Consider the following 11520-nt stretch of genomic DNA (forward strand, 5'->3'; position numbering starts at 1 on the left):
ATGGGAAACCCAGGTGCCTCCTTTATGGAGTGCCTGGAAATCTCTGGGGTCAAGCTCACCTCTTACACACTCCCTCCCTCCTTCTTTCCTCCCTCCCTCCCTCCCTCCCTCCTTCCTTCCTTCCTTCCTTCCTTCCTTCTTTCCTTCTTTCCTGTATAGATGGGGTCTTGTAATATTACCCAGGCTGGTCTCATACTCCTGGGCTCAAGCAATTTATCTGTCAGCCTCTCGAAGCTCTTGAATTACTGGCATGAGCTACCATGCCTGGCCTCAGTTTCTTCATCTGAGAAATGGGTAAGATGATGATATGATGATAAGAGCACTTACCTCATATAATTGCTGAGGGAATTAAAATGAATAAATACATGTAAAGCACCTAGAACAGTGCCTGGCATCATATACATGTTACTTCTTCTTGTTGTTGTTATCAAAACATTTAGTTTCTTTGTCTGTGGGAGGCAGGGATCTTCTCCAGAATTTTGATTTAGATTTACCTGACTTCAAATTACAAGACTGGGATAAAATAGCAAATATGGGTTGATATAACAATTACAAGTGTGACTTTTGGACTTAAAAAACAAAAGCTGAGTTGGAAGCCTGGCTTTATTACTTGCTGACTGGGTGACTTTTGGCTTCTGAGCCTCAGCGTTCCCAGCTGTAAAATGGGGATAACAACACCTGTGAACATAATCAGTGAGTAGCACTGTATGAAGGGTTACGGTTCTCAGCGCTCTAAAATACAGTGGCAGTTGTGTCCTCAAAGGTCACCATTTCTTCCTGGTGGCCTTCTGTATCTTTTCCACTTTCCCAGCTCATACAATTCTGGCAGATATGTTAAAAGTGTGTATTCCTGGGCCCCACCCCAGACATTTGAATTCAGTGGGTCTGCAGTGGGAGCTAGGATTCTGCATGTTTGTGGCATGTTGATTCCTACTAAAATTAATAGTAACTGGAGCTTTCAGATAGTTGAACATGGGGAGGTTCCTGGAGGACAGTGCACCAGGGAGAGCATGGAGGCTCCAAGCCCCTTCCCCCAAACACCGCCCTACTCATCTCTTCATCTGTATCCTTTGCAATATCACCTGTAAGAAAATGGTAAATGTGAAATTACAACAGAATCTATTCAGTAAGTTAATGCCCAAAGCAAGGAAATCATATAGCCCGCACCCACGATGGCTTACAATGATCTGCAGTTCCCAATACTCAGGCCCCTGTGGAATGCCCAACCACACCGAATCAGGGCTGGCCCTGCATGAGCAGCGGAATGTCGTAGGAATAATGTTCTGGGACTTTCCAAGGGAGGTAAGAAAAAGAAGGCTTGCAGCTCTGCCCAGACGCTTTTGGAAACCTCCGTCTCCATGTGTGAAGTCCAACTTCCCTGAGGTTACCATGCTGGAGAGATCGCAGGGAGAGGCTCTGAGACCTGCCAGCCCCTGCCATTCTAGCTTCAGCCAACCAAGTTATTCCAGTTGAGACCCTTGACATCATGGAACAGAAACAAGTCATTTCCTTTAAGCCCTGCCCCAAATGATGACTTATGAGTAAAATAAATAATTGTTGCTCTTTACAAAAAAATAACAACTCCAGTATTAGTGACGTGTTTCATAACCTTTGTCCCACGTTGAGAGTGGCTGTGGCAGTTTGTGGGCAATTTGGCTTTGCCAAATTTGAATGCCTTTCTTCCCTCAGACTTGTGTGTCCTCCTTTTGCTCTGACCACTTGGCAAAAAAGCCATTTCCTGCCTGGACTGTCTGTTCCCATGAAGGCATGAACGGGTGCCTTCTAAGACATGGAACAGAGAAAAGCTCCTTCACGTTCACTGTCTAGGGACCATCTAGGAGGCAGCAAGATCATCCATCAACACCCTCAGAGCAGGGGTATGGAGGGGTGAAGGGACTGAGGTGTGAACTTCACCCTTTTCAAGGGAATCCTGAGGCCTTGGCTCGGAGTTGTCTGCAATGAAGCCAAGGCCCCGGGGATGCTGCACATAGTCTGGGCTGGTCCTGCACTGCATTCATGCCCAGGATCCTGAACCTATTAAGCTGTTTAGTGATGGTGGTACATGCAGTTCACACTCTGTGGACCACATGCAGAGAACGCCTTCCTGAAACGTGTTCTTAAGAAGTCTGCCTCCTCCTCCTCTGTATTCTCAGCTCTCAAAATGAAAGCTGGGTGGTCTTTGGGTAAGGGTAGGGGAACTAGGAGGTAAGGTGCAGGGTAATGATTCGCCACCCCTCTTTCTGGTAAATACCACCACCCTCTCTTCCTAATTTCTTAGGAGGGCCCCGATCCCTGGCTCCCTTAATGTGATCAGCAGAAATAGTGGCACTCGACTTCAATACTGCTTGGGAGTTCAAATCCTGGCTTTCACTTGTCAGCTTTGCTACCTCGGGCTGTTGTGTGCCTCAGTTTTATCATTTATAAAATGGGGCTTAGGGCCAGGCACAGTGGCTCTCACCTGTAATCCTAGCACTTTGGAAGGCCAAAGCAGGTGGATTGCTTGAGTCTAGGAGTTTGAGACCAGCTTAGGCAACATGGCAAGACCCTGTCTTTGCAAAAAATACAAAAATTAGCCAGGGTGGCAAACACCTATAGTCCCAGCTACTCAGGAAGGCTGATGTGAGAGAATCGCTTGAGCCTGGGAGGTCAAGGCTGCAGTGAGCCATTATCACCCCACTGCACTCCAGCCTGGGCAACAGAGTGAGATCCTGTCTCAATAATAATAATAATAATAATAATAAAATTGGGCTTTTGATAGTATCTATATCTCTTGGGGGAGTTGTAGGGCTTAAATGTATCAGCAACTGCAAAGTGCATCAGCAGTGATTAGGATGTACTACATACACGATAGACATTTGCTATACATTTGGCAGTTCTTATTCACTTAGCAAACTGGGTCTAGGCATTACGCTAAGCACCATTTCATACAAGACGATCATTAATTCTCATTTTACAGATTAAAGACAATGATGAAAGTGGTTAGATGTCCTGTCCTGGACTGCACGGCTAGAGCGGGACAGAAGGTAGGGTTTAAACCCGAATGCTGGTGGGCTCCAGGGCACACCCTCTTCACCCCTGTTCTTTCTCCGTGGCTCAGCAGCTGCCTGTTCGGGCCTCACTTGCCTCACTCCACCTCTCTGCTCAAGCTCCCTATTCTCAACAGGGCTGCTCACCCTTTTTGGCTGGGAAACTTGAGGCCATGGCTGATGCATTTCTGAACGCAGACATTGTGGTTTGCCAGCCATTGACTCCTCTGGCCCTTTCCCCTAAAGGAGTTAGAGTCTTTCCCTCTTCAAGGCTCACCTCACACCTCAAGCCCTTAGATCCACCCCTTCCACCAGTTCTAGGATCTGCCCCAATCTCCATTTTGTTTCTCTTCTACTTTTCTTCTCTTCCCCCCCACCTTTCAGGTCCTCAGCATCTGCTGACAGTCTCCCCCACTGCTGCATTTCATGTGCTTCGCCCCTCCTCCCAGGTAGCTGGCAGAAGAACCCTCCGCTTCTCGGCCCTGCTCCGTGCCTCCCTGCCTCACTTCCGCTCCCCAAATTGCACAAGGTAGTGGCAGAGCAAGAGCTCAGACCTGGCTCCGACACGTGGTCCCAGGGTCTTCCCCCACCCACGGCCTCTCTGTGGAACGTTCCTCAGAGCAGGCATTGAACATTGCTCTGGCGTTACTACTCTGAAGGAAGGAGATGAAGGAAAGGTAGGTTTCCATGAGGAGGCTGGGAAGGCTCAGAGGTCTGGGGTGGTGGGGAGGTTTATAGTGGCACTGAGAGGAGGGTCCCGGCTGGGAAGGATCCTTGGTGGCGTCAGAGGTGGGGTGAGGTCATCATGAGGCCTGTTCCAAGGGCCACAGGAATCCTCACTGAGCCCCCAGCACACACACTTCCCTTGTGAGGGGACTGGCAGCTGGTCTACAGGGCCCACGTGTGGATGTGGGCCATGGAGCTGAAGGGGTTCCCACACGCAGTTCCGTTCTTCAGTGCATGTCCTGGGGAGAGGCAGGCCAGGCAGTTGGTGGAGAAACTTAGGCAATAGGAGAAGACTGAGGGACAGACCTGCTGGGCTCAAGAGTAAACATGCAGTCACCAGGGAGGGCTGCACATATGTTCTGTGTGGTCAAAGAGCAGGCCCAGAGCCACAAACATGCACTTCAAGGAGTCAGTCCCCAGCTCAGTGTAGCCCAGGAGGGAGGGGGAAGGGCTGCGTCTGGGAAGGCTGGGGGCTGACCTCTGAAGAATGAATGTCCTGCCTGCCCCTGCCTCAGGCTCAGGCTTTGGGAGAACAAGTCTGGGGAGCTGGAGAAAGGAATGGAGCTTTGTTTCAACGTTTTCCAAATATTGCTAATAGTGTCCTTCCCTTTTTTCTCCCTATCCTCCAACCCACCCCTAACAAGACCACTCGCCATGCCCCCATCCCTTAGAAGCCAGAATGATCAGAGCTTAGAGGGACATTGCAGCTCTCTCCGGAAGTAGAGAAGTGCAGCCCTCGGGAGAGAGGGCGCTGGCTCAGGGCTATGCAGGCCCTGCTTTAAACGACTTGGAACCACAGAGGGAGAGAGTCCCACTGCTTTTCATGCTTTTTTAGCCCTGATTATGGAAGGAGTGAGTCTCTGTCTGGTGTTCATGTGTCTGTAATGACTCTCACCTACTAATCCCCAGTTCAATCGAGGGAAGCCAGGCTTTAGGTCAGAACCTTCAGGCCCAAACCACATCAAACTAGAATCTCCTATCAGTGCTTTCTTCTCATTGCTTTATTTTTACAGTTATCTATTTATGGCATATGATGTTGGTTTTTTATTATATGATGGTGATATAAAGTTTCTTTCATTATTTCTTACTGTTAATTTGAAAAATGTGGATTATTCCCAAGCATGTATTTACACTGTCACTATAGAGTATCTCTGCTCTCACTAGACACCTGCTCTATAGGGTACATAGATACCAGATAGTGAAAACTTAGATACATGCTTGGGAATAATCCACACTATATGCATACATAATACACACCTAATAGCACATAATAAATATAAGGTATACATACATATGATGCATAATTTTATAACCACATGTATTTAGCATTAAATATAAATATGTGTTATTAGGAATAATCAATATACATACTATACACACACGCACACATACTCAATGTATACATATACTGTGTATGTATATATTACGTAATTATGCATATATGGTACATATACAGCATATGTATATGGACCTACGTATACACTATATGCTTACATTATTACTTAAAATTACACATATCCATTTACATATACCTGAAAATTTGTGTATATCCCTAAAATTTTATGCATATAAACTATATATATAAAAACACGTATATACACATTTTTATACATAAAACATATATGTATATTTGTATGAGGCTTAACACACACAGAAAATTGAAGTAATTATAAATGCACTTTTTACATAGTAAAAACACCCATGAAACCACACCCAGGCCATTCAAAAAAATGACTAGAATCCGAGGAGTCCTCCTTGTTGCCCGTCCCTGTCAACATCTTCCTCCTCCCAGAAATACCCTCTCAACCTTGAACCCCATAGATTTATTTTGCCTGTCTAAGCCATTTTTCCGCATCACTTTTGTGCATGTTTAAAGTTTATACAGTTGGCCTTATTCTGCATGAATCCTCCTGCAAATGTTCCTGAGGTTTTTCCATGTTGATACTTGAGCTTCCTTTTTCAAACAAATGTATTTAATTAAGAAGAGTGAGTTGATTTAAAGGAAAACACCAAATGCATACTAGGACAAGTTGATCAGGGAGTGTCAGAATTCAGGAAGCATTGGCTCTGAGCCTAGTATCTTCCCCTTTTGCAGGTGTGCAAACCCAGACCAAGGGGCATGGAGCTGTACCGCAGGCCACTCTGCATGTTCACTGCACAACTGGGATGAGCCTGAGGCCAGAGATCATTCCTACTACGTCATGTTGGCAAGAACGTTCCCCTCCGCCTTACCCTACTCCACAGTCTATTTCCTAGCCAACGTTGGTTCTTAACCTTGAACTGCAGACACTAAGCTGTTTTTGTTGTGTCTTATTGATTGTTTTGGAATTAAGCCTAGAGTCAGGGTGGTGTGGTATTGGGGGACCCAGTCCCACCAAGGCAGCTGTCCAGCCTTCAAAGTTATGACAAGCCTTCTACTTGGCAGCCCACCTCGGTGACCTATATTTCAATATGTGCTATTAGATTATTGCTAATGAGACATCTTAGGGATAAAAGAATTATGCTCGCTGCTGGGCTATGGTAAAAGTACAATTGAATTAAAGGCTGAAATCGTTTAGGACTCTGCTAGACAACCTGTCCCCCAGGCTGGGCCTGAATGGAGATATTAAGCTTTGGAAATTACACAGGAAAAATAAGTATAATTGATCTAAGGTAACTTCACTCGTCTAAATTAAATAATGTGATTGTTACAGGCAGAAAGGCTTGGGATGAGGAGCTGGGCGGAAAAGGCTCGCTATCTGCAAACAAAGTTATAAGTGAAAGCCCTGGGGAATTGACTTTCCCCTGACAAGCCGAACACCCTCCTGATGGCTTCTGAGAGTCCACTTGGGCATCAGTAGGAAATGGACCTGGTCTTAATGTCATAGAATCTGAGGTTTGCCAGGCGCCTCTGACCACCATCCTCACCAGCCCCTCACCGAACCAGCTCACGCCCCACCCAGCAAATTGTCCTGTGCTGTCTGCACAGTTCTCTTGCTTAGCAGAGATTTATCTATCCCAGCACTTTGGGAGGCCGAGGTGGGCAGATCATCTGAGGTCAGGAGTTCGAGACCAGCCTGGCCAACATGGTAAAATCCCATCTCTACTAAAAATTTTAAAAATTAGTTGGGTGTAGTGGTGGGTGCCTGCAATCCCAGCTACTTGGGAGGCTGAGGCAGGGGAATTGCTTGAACCCAGGAGGTGGAAGTTTCAGTGAGCCAAGACCATGCAATTGCACCCAGCCTGCAAAAAGAACAAACTCCGTCTCAAAAACAAACAAACAAAAAACAAAAACACGAAGAGATTTCTCTGCTGGTGGCTGTAGGTGCTTTTTTTCCATCCATAGGAGTCTTGCACTCTGCAATGCCTAAGGTCCATGCACCTCGCCTGTCTGGAGCCGGCCTTCAGAACCCCATGCCATCATCTATAAATGGCACAACTATGTGTGGAGTGCCAATTAAAGACTAGTCTTTAAATGAAGATATTGCACTTGCAGAACTTCGGAGCTCTGTCTCCAAGGGGCTCCCTTTCTCTGGCCCAAATATTTGCACTCCATCAACACTTTCATTGCTTCCAGGTTATCTGGGGGCAATGCTAGTCCTGATGCTGTTCATTAAAAGGCAGATGCTGGCATCTCCCAGGCAGGAAGAGGTCCTGCAAACCTATGAGGGCTGAGATTCCCCAGGTCCTCCATTGATTCCCTTCTGCCCCTACTAGCAGCTCCCTTTGCCTTCCCTAGCATCTGTCTCACCTGTAGGCAATACAGCTGGCTGCCTGCAAGGTAAGACTTGGGGGATCCCCAGCTGTTCTTAGCTTGCCCCAAACATTGCTGCTCTTAGGCCGTAAAGCCTATAGTTGAACCTTTTGTTTTAAGTATCACCCTTCTCTGGCTAAAAACCAACTAGAATATGTAAAAAAAAAAAAAGATTTCCTCTCTCCATCTAATCTTTCTTTTTTTCTCCTTCCTTTCCTCCCTCCTTCCTTCCTCCCTTCCCTCCTTCTCTGCCTTCCTTCCTTGCCTCCACAAGCATTCTTGAGTCATCCCTGTGTATCAGGAACAATTCTATCAGCCAGGACTATAGTGGTAAACAAGACAGGTGAGGTCCCTTCCTAAAGTCAAGCCAGGAGAAAAGTCTAGAAACAAATAAACTAGGAAATAAGTAAGGTGTGGATAGATATTGACAAGTTCCCAGAGTGGTGAGTTAGACTCACACTGCCTGGGAAGGACCTGCAGTGGCCAGGTACTCAGAAATACCCTCTTCAAGGTCTCTCAAGTTGAGCTCAGCCCTGCAGACAGCCAGGGAGGAGTGAGTTAGGAAGAGGCAGCACCACGTTCAAAAGCACTGTGAGGGTTGGAGGGAGGCTGAGCAGAGAAAGGAGGGCAGTGCCATCCAGGTTGTGAGCAAGGGGAGATGAGGGTGGCAGTGACCTGATTTTAAGCCACCTTCTGGCCACTCTGAGGAGGATGGCTTTTACTCTCAACACAGTGGGAAATCCATCGAAACTTCACAGCTGGGTAGCATGATCAAGTTTGTATTTCAAAGAGCCTGTCCAGCTGCTGTGTGTAGAGTGGTGGGCAGGGGTGAAGCAGGGACTGGTCAGGAGGCCCTGCAGACGCCCAGGAGAGACGAGAGTAAGAAGAGTTGAGGCTCTCCTCCCAGGCAGGAGGAGAAGGATTCGCTGGACAACAAAAATAGTTTGATGACATTCTAAAGCCCATCACACAAGGACCGTCTTGGGAGGGAGAGGCACATTTTCTGATTCTAAAAAAAAAAATTAAAGAAATAACTTTAAAGACTAAATGAATGTTCCCTCTCTAGTTCTTTACAGATATGATTGCCCTGGGTCAGAAGACTCGTTAACTTGTCCCGTCCTGCTGGGAAACTGTCTTTGGGCCTCTCTCTGCCCTTTAAAGTTGGATAGACAGGAGCAGCTTCAAAGGCTGCCGGCTCTCTTGATCAGTCTGTGAACAGGACAGAACACAGATTTTGATGGTTCTTAAGTACGTCCTCAAACCTCACCCTGTCAACAAAAAGGTTTGGAATGTGGAACATGAGAAATCTCTATTCCTCAAAAGCCAGTTATTGAGTTTGAGAGACTGTCAACATTCATCCCCAGAGAAGATGTTTTTTAAAGCAGAAGCACAAGCTCTCACTTTCCCAGTATGGGCCTTTCCTGTTAATTCAGGAGGAAAAAACGAATTGAGTCTCGTACACCTCAATCCTCCCCATTGCACGTTGTACAGGAGCCACTCTTTGGGCCTCAGTTTTTCCCTCTGTATAATGGGTGAAAGTTCCCAGCATTCACATCTGTTCTGACATTCTTTGTCAGAGGGAGACAGGTTGTTACCAAGAGGGAATGACTGGCCATGACGGACTTACAGACATGATCACTGGCGGCACTACCTGAAAGTGCTTAGCTCATGGTGAGCCTTCCGCTTCTCTAATTGTGTCCTGGGGTGGGGAGTTGCTACTGACCAGGCAGGACTCGAGTGAGAGGGAAGAGCCAGAGGCAGGATGGTCTGGCTCAAAGGACTCACATCAGTGTTTGTTGTCATCACGTTTGCCTGATTTCTCCTGTTGTTTTGGCCACCTGGGGTCTTCACAAAACCTTCATTACTTTCCAATTGTCTGATTTTCTCTTTTTCCGGTTACCTTCAGACTTTGAAATTAGTTCAGTGACTCAGCCATTTGACTCCTTATTAATTCCAGGCTCCCATGTCCTATCTGTGCGTTCCCCTTCCCGTTTTTCAGCAGCTTGGCTTATATAATACTTTAACTCTTCCCAGGCAGCCACAGATGAAGCCACTGCCAGTCACTCCCTGTTACCTGTGCCTCTAAAGTATCATGGTTCTGAGTTACCTTCCACTTGTTACGTTTTCTGTGCAGAGAGTCCCATTTTCAGAGTAGAAAGAGATTTCTGAAGTTTTGGCATATTTTATTAAAGTAAAAAATCAAGACCCCAAATAAATGAGTCAGTTGAATACCACGAAATATTTCTAATAAGATAAATAAAAAAAATTCTAGTATAGAAAGAACTTCAGAGTTTGTTCTTTACAACCCCTGTCTTTACCATTTCAGTCCCAGGAGTGGCCATTTCCCATGAGCTTGAAGGCCTCCCGTGATGTAGTGTTTGCTACCTCCAAAGGCAACTGATTCCACCTTCAGACATCTCTCTTTGTTAGGGAGCTCCTTAGGTCAAGGTCTGCCTCCCTGTAGCTTCTACCAGCTGGCCCTGGGCTTAGCTCCCGGATCCACACAAAAGAAGTTTGTACTCATCCTTCTATATAACAACTCTGTGGACATTGATGGCAGTAATAACAACTCCGTCTCTGCACCCCCATCATTACCACCCACCCTAGGTTTGCTCTGCTCTGGGTACCCCCTGCCTTTAAGTGGGTCTTAAAACACTAGCTTCAAATACCCTGGAATTGCCTTTGGAATTCAGCAGCTGCCAGGGAACGTCAAACTAATTGCTTAAGAGGCCACAGGGACACATTTCATCCCTGCCTCAACCACTGACTTTCTCTGGTTTCATTTATCTTGTTTACATCGATTGCTTCCCTGTGAAATGCAAACATTTGTACTGCTTCACCACCCTCAAGACACCTACCCCTTCCCTCTCACCAGGGACAGGTCATAACCATTTGTGATCACTCAAGAAGGTACCCAAGGGTCACTATGGCAGCTGTGGCATTGCAGAGCTCAATGTTCAGGGCAGATTGTGGAAGGAGTTACCTCTATTACAGGGAGTCACCACCACTCAGTGCCTTGTGGGACAGCTATAGCCCCCAGTGGTGTTTATTTGGTATACCCAGTAGTTTGCAAATCAGGAAATTTTACATAAAACCTCTGCAATTCTGGCTTTTCATAAAGCATCAGGAGCTCTGTCTGACCACTCGTGTGTGTGTGTGGGGGGGGGGTCTCGCTCTGTCTCCCACGCTGGAGTGCAATGGTGCAATCTTGGCTTACTGCAACATTGGCCTCCCCAGTTCAAGTGATTCTGCCTCATGCTCCCAAGTAGCTGGGATTACAGGCACATGCTACCACACCTGGCTAATTTTTGTATTTTTAGTAGACACATGGTTTCACCATGTTGGTCAGGCTAGTCTGGAACTCCTGACCTCAAGTGATCTGCCTGCCTCAGCCTCCCAAAGTGCTGGGATTACAGGTGTGAGCCACTGTGCCCAGCTGTCTGGCCACTCTTAAGTTTTGGAGAGGGCACAAGCCCATCTGTTGGGCCCCAGACTCCTTACTTCCTCTCTGCCTTATGTTTCTGACCAGACTCTGTGATGTTTAAGAGTTTGTAATCCGTGCCCTGGACACTTCTTCCTCTTTGTACCAGCACTGGCCTGATGGTGGTGGAAAGGACTATCACTATCTGGGAAAGGGCTGTCACTTTGCCTCTATACAAGCGCCCAGGGTTCTCCATTCCCACGACCTCCTTGGCCATTGCTAGCCTGAACTCCTACCTGTGGGAGTGTTGCCTGCTGTTTCCTGGCCCTCCTTGTCTTTGCACATGTCATTCTCTCCACCTAAGGCACGTTTCCCCACCTCCACCACCATATCCCACTGCCCACCTCGCTGTTTGATAAAGGAATATCCATCCTGCAGGATCAGCTTTGGTGTCGTTTTTTTCTGAATGCATGGTATTGTGATGTGGACCTTCATTTTCCTGGGATCCTTTAGCATACTTTTTTGTTTTTTTTTTGCTTTAACGTCTTTTCCATGGGAAAGAAGAAAAAACAGAGTCCCTGCAGGCAGTGTGATCTCAGATTTATACAAGTGAA

The sequence above is a fragment of the Cebus imitator genome, unplaced genomic scaffold, assembly GCF_001604975.1.
Source record: "Cebus imitator isolate Cc_AM_T3 unplaced genomic scaffold, Cebus_imitator-1.0 Scaffold63, whole genome shotgun sequence".
Classification (NCBI taxonomy): domain Eukaryota; kingdom Metazoa; phylum Chordata; class Mammalia; order Primates; family Cebidae; genus Cebus; species Cebus imitator.